We start from the raw sequence: 12,909 nt of genomic DNA, 5'->3' as shown, positions 1-12,909 counted from the left end.
CTTCTTTCTTATTGAAAATTTGTAAGAGGTTGAGCTGCTTGTAAAAGGTTGTAAGAGGGGTGTTTACCCTTCCATTTCAAGAGACTTGCTAGTGGAAGGTGGGAGCCTCATCGAAGAGGGGCCTCGCAAGTGGAGTAGGTCATTTGACCGAACCACTCTAAAAATCGGCGTAATCTCTGGTTTGCTCTTTATTATTGTCATTTACATTACTGCAAATCTTCTTACTGCTTTAGTTCCTTATTACTCTTGCTACGCAACTTCAAGAATACGCCTTCAAGTTAAATTTCTCAAGTTTCGTTCTTAACGTACGAAAGATTTTGATTAAAATCGAAGTTTTAATCCGCTACACTAATTCACCCCCCCCTCTTAGTGCCGCTCCGATCCTAACAAGTGGTATCAGAGCAAGGTTATCTCTCATATTTGGTTTAATACCCAAGAGAGATGGCTTACTCCGGCATGCAAGAGGGCCATTCTATTGCACGACCACCTTTGTTTAATGGGTCGGATTACACATATTGGAAGACTCGCATGAGAATCTTCCTCATTTCTATGGACTTTGAGCTTTGGTCTATTGTCGAGAATGGATTTCAAAAATCTTCTCTTCCGATGAGCGAATGGGATGAATCGGAGAAGAAGGTTTTTGCTTTAAATGCAAAGGCTATGAATGCCTTGTTTTGTGCACTAGACAAAAACGAATTTAATCGTGTTTCAATGTGTGATTCGACTTTTGATATTTGGAGAACTCTTGAGGTCACTCATGAAGGCACTAGCCGAGTGAAAGAGTCCAAAATCAACATCCTTGTGCACTCTTACGAACTTTTCTGAATGAAACCAAGTGAGCCCATCGGAGACATGTACACCCGGTTTACGGATGTCATCAACGGACTCAAAGCTCTTGGTAAAGATTTTACTAACTTTGAACTAGTAACTAAAATCTTAAGATCCCTCCCTAAAAGTTGGGATCCAAAAGTTACGGCCATTCAAGAGGCCAAAGACCTTAAAGCATTCCCTCTTGAAGAACTCATTGGGTCTCTAATGACCTACGAAATGACATGTCAAGCTCATGACGAGCTCGAGAACCCCCTTCCAAAGAACAGGAAGGATATGGCACTCAAATCACAAGAAGACCACTTGAAAGGAACATCAAGTGATGAGGACAGTGACAATGACATTGCACTTTTGACTCAAAAATTTAAAAAATATTTAAGAAAGAACAGATTTAAAAATAATACAAAAAATAAATTTGAACAAAAGAAGGACCAAGTGATTTGCTATGAATGCAAAAAACCGGGACACTATAAGAACGATTGTCCTCAAGCCAAAAAGAGAACATCAAAGAAGAAGGCATTCAAGGCAACGTGGGATGATTCAAGCGCATCCGAAGAAGAGGAGTCCAACACCGAGCAAGTTGCTCATTACGCGCTAATGGCGTTAGGAGAAGAGGTATGTGATTTATTTAATGAAGACTTATCTTTTGAAGAACTATCTATCGCTTTTCATGAATTATTTGATGAATGTAGAACTGTTAGCAAGAAGTTAAGTATCTTAAAGAAAGAGCATGCTTTGCTACAAGATAAGTTTGATAGTCTTCAAACTCCTCTATGCTCTAAGTGTGAGCACTTAGAAGCAATAAAAAATGAAAATTTGCTTCTTAAGGAAACCTTAAACAAGTTTAAGGTTTGTAGCAAAGGATTAGATATGATCCTTGCACACAAGGGTCACATCGCAAATAGAAATGGAATTGGATTTGTAAAAGGATTACATCAAAATCCTACCACTTTCATAAAAGGACCTACATTACATGTTTCCTCTTATATGAAATGCAACTTTTGTTGCAAATCCGGACATATTGCCTACAAATGCCCATTTAGGAAAATTAGTTCACAAAAATTAATATGGGTTCCTAAAGGAACTATAAAGAATTCAATCATAAATAACAAAGTTAGTGGGTCAATTTTTGAGGCACCCAAAATCAAATGGGTACCTAAAAATCATCCTCTTTTGTAGACAAACCCACAAGCTAGGAGCAAGAGATGGTATCTCGATAGTGGATGCTCAAGACATATGACTGGAGATCCATCTCATTTCTCTATGCCCACTAGCAAAGAAGAAGGGTCGTTACCTTCGGAGACAACAACAAGGGCAAAATCATTGGCAAGGGAACTATTGGTAACAAATTTAATTTTTCCATTGATGATGTCTTACTAGTTGATGGATTGAAACATAATCTCTTGAGTATTAGTCAACTATGCGATAAAGGTTACATCGTTAGATTTGAATCAAATATGTGCATTATTGAAAAACCAAATCATAACATGACTATGATTGTTTTAAAACAAAATAATGTCTATACCATCAATCTTGATGAACTAAGTAATGAAATGTGCTTCTCCGCCGTAAATGATGATGCTTGGCTTTGGCATAAGAGATTAGGCCATGCAAGCATGAAAACAATATCTAAGATCTCATCTCAAGAATTAGTACGAGGAATTTCAAATATAAAGTTTATTAAGGACAAAGTATGCGATGCATGTCAACTAGGCAAACAAATAAAAACAAGCTTCAAACCAAAAAATCAAATTAGCACTACTAGACCATTACAATTGATCCATTTGGACCTATTTGGACCAATTGATACAACAAGTCTAGGTGGAAGCAAACATGCTTTTGTGATTGTGGATGACTACTCTAGATACACTTGGACCTATTTCTTAGCTCACAAAAGTGATTGCTTCAAGTGTTTCTCTAAATTTTGTAAACTCACTCAAAACGAAAAAGGCTTCATGATTTCATCAATTCGGAGTGATCACGGTGGTGAATTCCAAAACCGTGACTTTCAAAATTTTTGCGAAAGTAATGGGTACAATCACAACTTCTCAACTCCAAGAAATCCTCAACAAAATGGAGTAGTTGAAAGGAAAAATAGAAACCTACAAGAAATGGCAAGAACTATGTTGAATGAACATAGTTTACCTAAGTACTTTTGGGCCGAAGCCGTAAATATGGCTTGCTACATCATGAATAGAGTCCTAATAAGACCATCCTTATCCAAAACTCCCTATGAATTATGGAATAACAAAAAACCAAACATCTCCTATTTTAAAGTTTTTGGTTGTAAATGCTTTATTTTAAATGAAAGGGATGCTTTAGGAAAATTTGATGCTAAATCCGATGAAGGCATCTTTCTTGGTTACTCTTCCGTTTCTAAAGCTTTTCGGGTTTTTAATAAAAGAACTTTAGTAATTGAAGAGTCTATTCATGTAGTTTTTAATGAAATTTCCGATTTAAAGAAAAATGATTTTGATGATGATCTTGGTTTTGATAATTTGAATTTAAATGAACTCTCTCCTCAAAATAGCCATTTGAATGCATCTTCTTCCGAAATTTCTTTACCAAAAGAATGGAAGTATGTAGATGCTCATCCAAAAGAGCAAATTATAGGAGATACATCAAAAGGGGTTCAAACTCGTTCTTCTTTCAAAAATTTCTGTGCTAACGCCGCTTTCCTTTCTCAAATTGAACCTAAATGCATTAACGAAGCCTTAAAAGATGATTTTTGGATCATTGCAATGCAAGAAGAATTGAACCAATTTAAGAGGAATGAGGTATGGAAGCTTGTTCCTAGACCAAGTGACCACTTAGTCATAGGTACTAAGTGGGTCTTTAGAAACAAGCAAGACGAAAATGGTATCGTGGTTAGAAACAAGGCTAGATTAGTGGCCAAAGGTTTCAACCAAGAAGAAGGTATCGATTACGAAGAAACCTTCGCTCCCGTAGCTCGATTAGAAGCCATAAGGATGCTCCTTGCCTATGCTAGTAGTAATAATTTTAAACTATTTCAAATGGATGTTAAAAGTGCTTTCTTGAATGGTTTTATTTCTGAAGAAGTATTTGTCGAATAACCTCCCGGATTTGAAAATTCTCTTCTTCCTAATCATGTATTCAAATTGACTAAAGCTCTCTATGGCTTAAAACAAGCTCCTAGAGCTTGGTATGAAAGGCTTAGTTCCTTTCTTATTTTAAATAATTTTACCAAAGGCAAGGTTGATACTACATTATTTATTAAACATTTTGAAAATAATTTTCTTATTGTGCAAATTTATGTTGACGATATTGTGTTTGGCTCTTCGGATGAATCACTATGTGAATCATTTGCCAAATGTATGAGTCTTGAATTTGAAATGAGTTTAATGGGTGAATTAACTTTCTTTTTGGGATTACAAATCAAACAACTTAGTGATGGTATATTTCTTAACCAATCCAAATATACATTAGAATTGTTAAAACGATTTAACATGGATAATTCAAAAGCAATAAACACCCCTATGAGTACTGCGACTAAGTTAGATATGGATGAAAATGGTGAAAGTTTCGATCAAAAAACATATAGGGGAATGATAGGTAGTCTACTCTACCTCACTGCGACTAGACCGGATATTATGTTTAGTGTAGGACTTTGCACTAGGTTTCAATCTAATCCTAAATTATCTCATCTTAAGAGTGTTAAAAGAATATTTAGGTATCTTAAAGGAACTCCAAATTTAGGATTGTGGTATCCAAAATCTGAAAAATTTGATCTAATAGCTTATGCAGATGCCGATTTTGGCGGATGCAGGATAGATAGAAAAAGTACATCCGGAACATGCCAATTTTTAGGACATGCACTTGTTTCTTGGACTTCCAAGAAACAAAATTCAGTTGCACTATCTACGACGGAAGCCGAACACATTGCTGCAAGTGCATGTTGTGCACAAGTAATTTGGATGAAAAATACATTAGAAGACTATGGAATTCACCTTGAAAATATTCCCATAAAATGCGATAATACTAGTGCCATATGCCTTACTAAAAATCCAATTCAGCATTCTAGAACTAAGCACATCGACGTTAGGCATCATTTCATACGCGATCATGTCCTTAACAATAATGTTGTTCTAGAATTCATTGACACAAAGCATCAATTAGCAGATATATTCACAAAAGCCTTGAATGAAGACCAATTTGAATTCATTAGAAGGGAATTAGGTATGTTAAATTGTCCCTAAACAATAAACTTGTTTGATTGGATTTTCCGTAAAGTTTTTCATCTTCTTTCCATCTCTCATTCTCCTTCAAATTCCATATGACATGTTGTGAAATCTCGAAATCGACTTTGATGACTTGATTATGAATTTCAAGTTAGCGATTTGATTTAAATAAGTTTTATCTAAATCATAATCTTGATCTTGCAAAATTGGAATCACAAATAATATCTTTTGGCATTCATGAATTGATACTTACAAATATGAAAGTATTGGCATTCATGACTTGAATTTGATTGAAACATTGTATGCTTAAATTCATCATTCTCCTATGTTTCAAAAATTCTTTAAATGCCTTATGTGATGATTAAAAAGTAATGTTGAGATTTTCATGAATTTGACGATTTGAATGAGTTTGTATTCGAATTATGATCTTGACTTCGTGAAATTACTACTTGAATTTTTTATCCCAATCTCTCTCTTATACATCTACAATTTCTATTATTCATAGAAAGAAGAGATTAGATAATATGAATGCATGCTGAATTTTCCTCTAAAATGAACTCTGCGTAAATATTTTTGCATACTTAATTTTCAATGATAAAATCGTTGTATGACAAAATATGTGCTTCAAGTCTCATTTTCCTTTTTGTTGATGACAAAGGGGGAGAAAAGTGATGACTTATATCATTCTTAATAGCATGATAAAATATGAATTACAAAATCCTTGAGAAAAGTGATCGATCGATGATTATCTTATATGCCTTGCAAAATCCTTGAAAATATCGTAAGATTGATTGATCATATTGAATGCATGTCTAAAATGTATAATCATGCAATTCAAGTTGAAAATCTTTATCTCTTGTCATAGTAAAATTTGTCTCTTATCTTTCGACTTGAAAAAGATTTTCATCAAAGTTTCGCATTTACATTATGCTTAATGAGAATAACGATAAGTTCTACGGTTAGAGCTTATCAGTTTATACTTGAATTCAATGATGAAATTCAAGTGTTTTATCTTCTCATAATATGGCATATAGATAGGGGGAGTTATGTTTAACTCCGTCATCAATTGATTGTCATCATCAAAAAGGGGGAGATTGTTGAATCTCAGATTTTGATGATAAAATCAATTGATGGGTTATTTGATCTAATCCATATTATTGAGTTAAGTGTGCAGGATTAACTACGATAACCAGAAAACACAAAGCGAGAATACCGGAGTCAAGTTCGATGGACGTTTAAGAGTCCGAAGAATCGTCGGAGATGCTGCCGGAACCAACCGAGAAGAAATCGGGAACCTATCGGAAGTTCGTCGAAGAGATCGTCGGAGGTTCACGGAGATCACCGAGAAGGCTCGGCTACTCATTAAAGTCATCACAAGTTCGGGAGCTTGTTAGAAGCCCGTCGGCAGAAAGTTCGTCGGAAAGCTCGCTAGAACAAGACTCGACGTTCGCGGTTGAAAATTTGCTTAGGATGTGTTTTGGTTATGTAGTCCACTTGTAATTAGGATTAGGATTAAGAGATAATCCTATATCCTGGTTAGGGGCCAACTGGGCCCAAAGTTAGAGTTGGTTTAGGCTAAAAATTAAGCTAAACCAGCGAACTAGAGAGCCAAGATTGAAGCCCAACTAGTGGCTGAAAACACTGTAGTCGGGCTGAAAACACTGTAGGCGGTGGCACCGCCTAGCTGGGCGGTGGCACCGCCCAGCACCCGAGAGCTGGGCGGTGACACCTCCTTGGCTGGGCGGTTGCACCGTCCAGCACCCGAGCGCTGGGCGGTGGCACCGCCTGGTTGGGCGGTGGCACCTCCAGCACCGGAAACCCTAAGAAAATTCAAATTTTGGAGCCCAAAATTTGAATCCTCTTGAGGCCTATAAATGCCCCTCAAATCTCAGCTGAGGTTACAACTTTTGAGAAGCATTTTTGATTGAGAGAAAAGTCTTAGAATGTCTTAGCAAGTCTTGTTTTCAATTTGCTAGAGAGTTCTCCTCCTTCTTTCTTATTGAAAATTTGTAAGAGGTTGAGCTGCTTGTAAAAGGTTGTAAGAGGGGTGTTTACCCTTCCATTTCAAGAGACTTGTTAGTGGAAGGTGGGAGCCTCATCGAAGAGGGGCCTCGCAAGTGGAGTAGGTCATTTGACCGAACCACTCTAAAAATCGGCGTAATCTCTGGTTTGCTCTTTATTATTGTCATTTACATTACTGCAAATCTTCTTACTGCTTTAGTTCCTTATTACTCTTGCTGCGCAACTTCAAGAATACGCCTTCAAGTTAAATTTCTCAAGTTTCGTTCTTAACGTACGAAAGATTTTGATTAAAATCGAAGTTTTAATCCGCTGCACTAATTCACCCCCCCCTCTTAGTGCCACTCCGATCCTAACATGATTAACGAAGAATCCTATACAACACTCAAGAACAAAACATATTGATATTAGACATCACTTTATACGAGATCATGTTACTAATCATGATGTAATCATAGAGTTCATTGATACTAAACATCAACTAGCTGATATTTTTACAAAACCTCTAAGTGAAGAACAATTTGATTTCATAAGAAGAGAATTAGGAATGTTGATGTGTCCGAATACATAAACTAGTTAAAATTATTTTTCGGATTTTATTGAATGATCAAATCACTTGATTGCCATTACATGCCTAAATAACATGTTAGAAATTATGTTGAATACAAAAGTTTCCATAACAATAAGCATGTTTTCATGATTGTATTTGAAAATCTATAGCATAGTCTTGTCCGAATGCATTAAAGTGTTAATTTCATTTTCGGAGTCACTTAACAATTGGTATCCTAACAATCGGATTTTCTCATACACTTATTATATGAAAAATATTTTTCTAAAATGGATTTGATGAAATAATTCCTGCTTATAAATTCCATCTTGAAATATGGATGATAGTGTTTTTTACTTGTAAAGATTTGTTTCACATACATATCTTGATCCTTGTAAAAATGAAGCATGATTTAATCTCTCATCGATTTTAACTTCACTCAAAGTAAACTCACAAATAGCTGGTATCACAAATGACCTTCCTCCTTCATGCAAAAATATTATAACAAATAAAAAGGAAGAAGTATTCAAAGTGATCTACATATCATGCGTTCCTTTATATGTTTGTATAATTGATTTCCTATCACTCACTATTGGAAAATAACATGAACCTAGTAAAAGCATGAATAATTATCACACTTATGCTCAAAATTTGCTTATATTATTGTCCTGGTATCATAATTATCACACTTTTTGTTGATGACAAAGGGGGAGAAATATATGAGTATTAATGCCATGCTTGCATCACCAAGAGATATATGAATTGATGCTATGATTGCTATAATTTGCATTATGCCTTGTTTGTATCATGTAATGATATCAAAATCTTACTTCGCAGTTTTACATGTTGATATCTTACAATATGATGAATTGCTACTATTACCATCATTCAAACTTGTAATGTAAAATTTGAAAATGAATGTCAAACCTTGACATCATCTTCAAAGAGAAACGTCATGATGGGAATCATGATAGGAGTATTGATAAGCTTAAATGATTTTAACTTATCAATATGTCTCTTGAATTCAAATGTTTTGAATTCAAGAATGACTTATCTCAAGTATGGCATATAGACAGGGGGAGTTAAGGTTAACTCCATTAACAATTGATTGTCATCACAAAAAAGGGGGAGATTGTTGAATCTCGGATTTTGATGATGAAGTCAATTGTCATTTGTTATCTAATATATATGTTGAGATAAGTGTGCAGGATTAACTACGATGAAAGTAAGATATGCAGCAGGAGTTGCGTTGGAGTCAAGACAATGATCACGCTGGGAGTTCGAGAGTTCGACGGAAGTTCGGACAGTCGTCGGAGGTTCTACGGGAACAAATCCGAGAAGTCCATGAGCTTGCCAAAGAAGCTCGTCGGAACTCGCCAAGTGGATCATCGCAAGTCCAGGAGTTTGTCGGAAGTCCGTAGGAGCATCACTGAGGGTTCATCGAATGATCGACGGAAGTTCGCCGGAAGCTCGCCGGAAGAAGCGATTGACGCACTGGAGCAAGTTGCAGTAAATGTCTTAGGGAATATCGTAGTTAGCACAATGATTAAGTTGGAAATGGGAGGTGATCCCATTAGCTTAATCTTGGGACAATTGGGCCCTTGAAAAACCTAAATTGGGCCGAATGGATCAACCTATTCGGACCCTGATTTCTGCTAGGCGGTTGAACCGCCCAAGCCAGGCGGTGGCACCGCCTGGGCTCAGTCTCCGAGCGAGATTGGGCGGTGCAACCGCCCCAGCCAGGAGGTGGCATAGCCTGGGCTCGGTCTCCGAGCTCTGGCTGAGTGGTGGAACCGCCTCAGTCAGGCAGTGGCACCGCCTGAGCTCGGTCTTCGAGCTCTAGCAGGAGGTGCAACTGCCCCTGACAGAGGTGGCACTGCCCAGAGGCTCAGTCTTCGAGCTCTGCCAGGCGGTGCAACTGCCTTAATTAGGCGATGCAACCGCCAGATCCCAAAATTTCGGGAATTGACAGTTTTGAGCTCCAAATTCAAACTGGGTTGGGGCCTATAAATACCTCACCCATTCAGCACTGAAAGGGCACTCAAAACAAACTGAAATCCTGATCTTATTCTGTGATTCTTAGAGCTCAAAATTGTTGTAAAGGCCAAAAGTTCTTCTCCCTCTTTTCTTCCAAGTTCTGATCTTTTAAGAGAGGAGAGAAAATTCTGTAAGGGTTGTCTCCTAAGCCCGTCAAAAGGAGTGAAACTGTAAAAGGATAGTTGGCCTTCGCCTATTGAAGGAAGGCCTCTAGTGGACGTCGGTGACCTCGTCGGTGGAGGAAGCCAAAAGTGGAGTAGGTCAAGATTGACCGAACCACTCTAAATCTCGGTTTGCATTTACTTTGAGCATCTTATCCTTACTGCAAATCTCCTCAAAAGCTTACTACTTTCTGCGCATATACGATCGGGTTTCAAGCTTTGCACTTTTCGAATCGGCGTTTAGACATAAATCAGTTTTATCGTACGATCATCATATTTCAGTTTGCGTTTACGTTTTGATTTCAATCATAACTGCAAACTGCCTTTATATCCTTGCTTTAACTGCATCTCGCTTAATCAAGTGATTTATGAATCATCATTTAGACGTAAATCAGTTTTTTCGTACGAATATCATATTTCAGTTTGCGCCTACTATCTGATTTAAACCATAACTGCAAACTGCATTTATATCTTTGCTACATCTCGCTTAATCAAAAGTTAAAGTGATTTATGAATCAGGCTTTCTTACCGAAATCACTTTTATCGAACGAACGCAGTTTTTTTTTTTTAATTGTAGAAGGTTTTCCGCTGCACTAATTCACCCCCCCCCCCCCCCCCCCCTCTTAGTGCTCTTGATCCTAACAATTTTCCCTTCCCCTTCAAGAGATTTGCTAGTGGAAGGTGGGAGCCTCATCGAAGAGGGCCTCGCAAGTGGATGTAGGTCATTTGACCGAACCACTTTAAAATCGACGTGATCTCTGGTTTGCATTTCATTATTTCTATTTACATTACTGCAAACCTTCTTACGTGCTTGATTTCCTCATTACCTTTGTTGCATATCTTTACGAACACGCGTTCAAGTTAAGCCTTCCGAGTTCGATTTTTATCGTAAGGAAGATTTTCCAAAACCGATGTTTTAATCTGCTGCACTAATTCACCCCCCCCCCTCTTAGTGCCGCTCCGATCCTAACAATTGGTATTAGTGCCCGGTATTTCTCATTTCAGATTTACACCCGAGAGAAATGGCTCTTTATGGCTTTTAAGAGGGCTTATCGGTTGTTCGTCCACCATTGTTTAACGGATTGGACTACACTTATTGGAAAACTCGAATGAGAGTTTTCTTGATTTCTATGAATTTGGATTTATGGAATATCATTGAAAACGGTTTTCAACTTCCCTCTAAACCGATGAACTAATGGTCGGATTTGGAGAAGAAGTATTTTTCTTTAAACGCAAAGGCTTTGAATGCCTTATTTTGTCCTTTGGACAAAAATGAGTTCAATCGGATTTCAACGTGCGAAACGGCTTTTGATATCTGGCGAACACTTGAAATCACGCACGAGGGAACAAGTAGAGTCAAAGACTCGAAAGTTAACATTTTAATGCATGATTTCGAGCTTTTTCGAATGAAGCCGAGCGAAACCATTGTTGACATGTACACCCGTTTTACGGATGTCGTCAATGGTTTACAAGCTCTTGGCAAATGTTTCTCGAATTTTGAACTCGTTAGTAAAGTTTTACGATCACTTTCTAAAGCTTGGGAATCAAAAGTAATGGCAATACAAGAAACAAAAGATTTAAATATTTTTCCACTTGAAGAACTTATCGGCTCATTGATGACATATGAAATGGTGCGCAATGCATATGATGAACACAATCAACACTTGAACCACCTTCCAAAGAATAGGAAGGATTTGGAACTCCGGACAAATGAATACCACTTGAGCGATGACTAAGTGATGAGGACAATGATGAACTTGAACTTCGGACACTAAATCTTAATAAGTTCATTAAACAAAAATCTAAAATAAACAATGAACCTGAACAGAGGAAGAGGCCAAAGAAGAGGAAGGCAACCAAGGATGAATCAAAAACTTCCAAAGGTGAAACGACGAATTGGGCTTTGACGAGCTTCGATTACAAGGTAAGTAACTCAACTCTCTTGAATTATTTTGAAATTATATAATACTTTTCATGAGTTATTTTTAATTTAGTTTAGGGTTAATTAAATGAAAATAAAAAAATTAGAAATCATGCTTATCATTCTAGTAATTTTGAAAATAATCATGAAAATTGTATGTTTATGATAAACAAAATGATTTTGATTAAAAATGCCTTATGAAATATGATATCATGCCTAATAAATTTATTTTTTGAAGCTATGCATGATGATGATGAGTTTTGGGTAATTTATATTTTATTGATTATTGATGATTTCCATAATGATCTTTTACGATTTATGGATTATCGATTTATACCATGATGAAAGTTGCTTTCGAAAATGATGCACGGCATTTGTATACAAACTAAGCATGAAAAGATAGATTCACCTAAAAAGAAAAATGTATGACTACAACAAATAACAAATGATTTTGGTTGAAATTACTTTATACTCAATGAAACCATCATTGATGAATATGCTTTATGTTTAGTAGTTTCTTTGGCTTATATGCTCTATCATGATAAATATTTTGAAAATAAATAAAATCATGTTTGATTTGAAGTAATGCATAATGATCATGCTTAATGATGTATTTTTTGATTTGACATAAAAGTGGCTTTAAAAAATGATGTATGTTTTGATTTGACATAAACGAAATAGGCATGCTTATATGAACTAGTGAAGTATTATGCTTGACAATTGTATACTTAATGATGCATAAAGTTGTAATGAAAATATTGATAGTTTAATACTATTATTTGACGATTTTATGTATGACATTGTAAAGTTATATATAATGATACATAATGATGAAATTGTGTAATGAAAATATTAAATATTTTGAAACCATGTTTTAGTGTCATGCATATTGATCATGCTTAATAAATCTCGAAATTATGCATAATGAATCTTATGATTTATGGATTATTAATTTTTACCATAATGAAAGTACCTTATTGATCTTTGTTGTAATAAATCTTACTCTTTCGGTTTTAAACATGATACATGTTTTTATTTGGCATAAATGAAACAAAATCATATATTTTGAAACAATCGAAAAGAGGGAAATATTCTTGAAAATTATTTTGCTTAATCTTATTGATTTTGATGAATCAATTTGTATCATCTTTGTGAATCTCTTGGATTTTGATAATGATTTTGATGATTTAAATTTGA

This window comes from Musa acuminata, chromosome BXJ2-1 (genome assembly GCF_036884655.1).
Source record: "Musa acuminata AAA Group cultivar baxijiao chromosome BXJ2-1, Cavendish_Baxijiao_AAA, whole genome shotgun sequence".
Taxonomy (NCBI): Eukaryota; Viridiplantae; Streptophyta; class Magnoliopsida; order Zingiberales; family Musaceae; genus Musa; species Musa acuminata.
Note: the sequence above shows the minus strand (reverse complement) of the source record.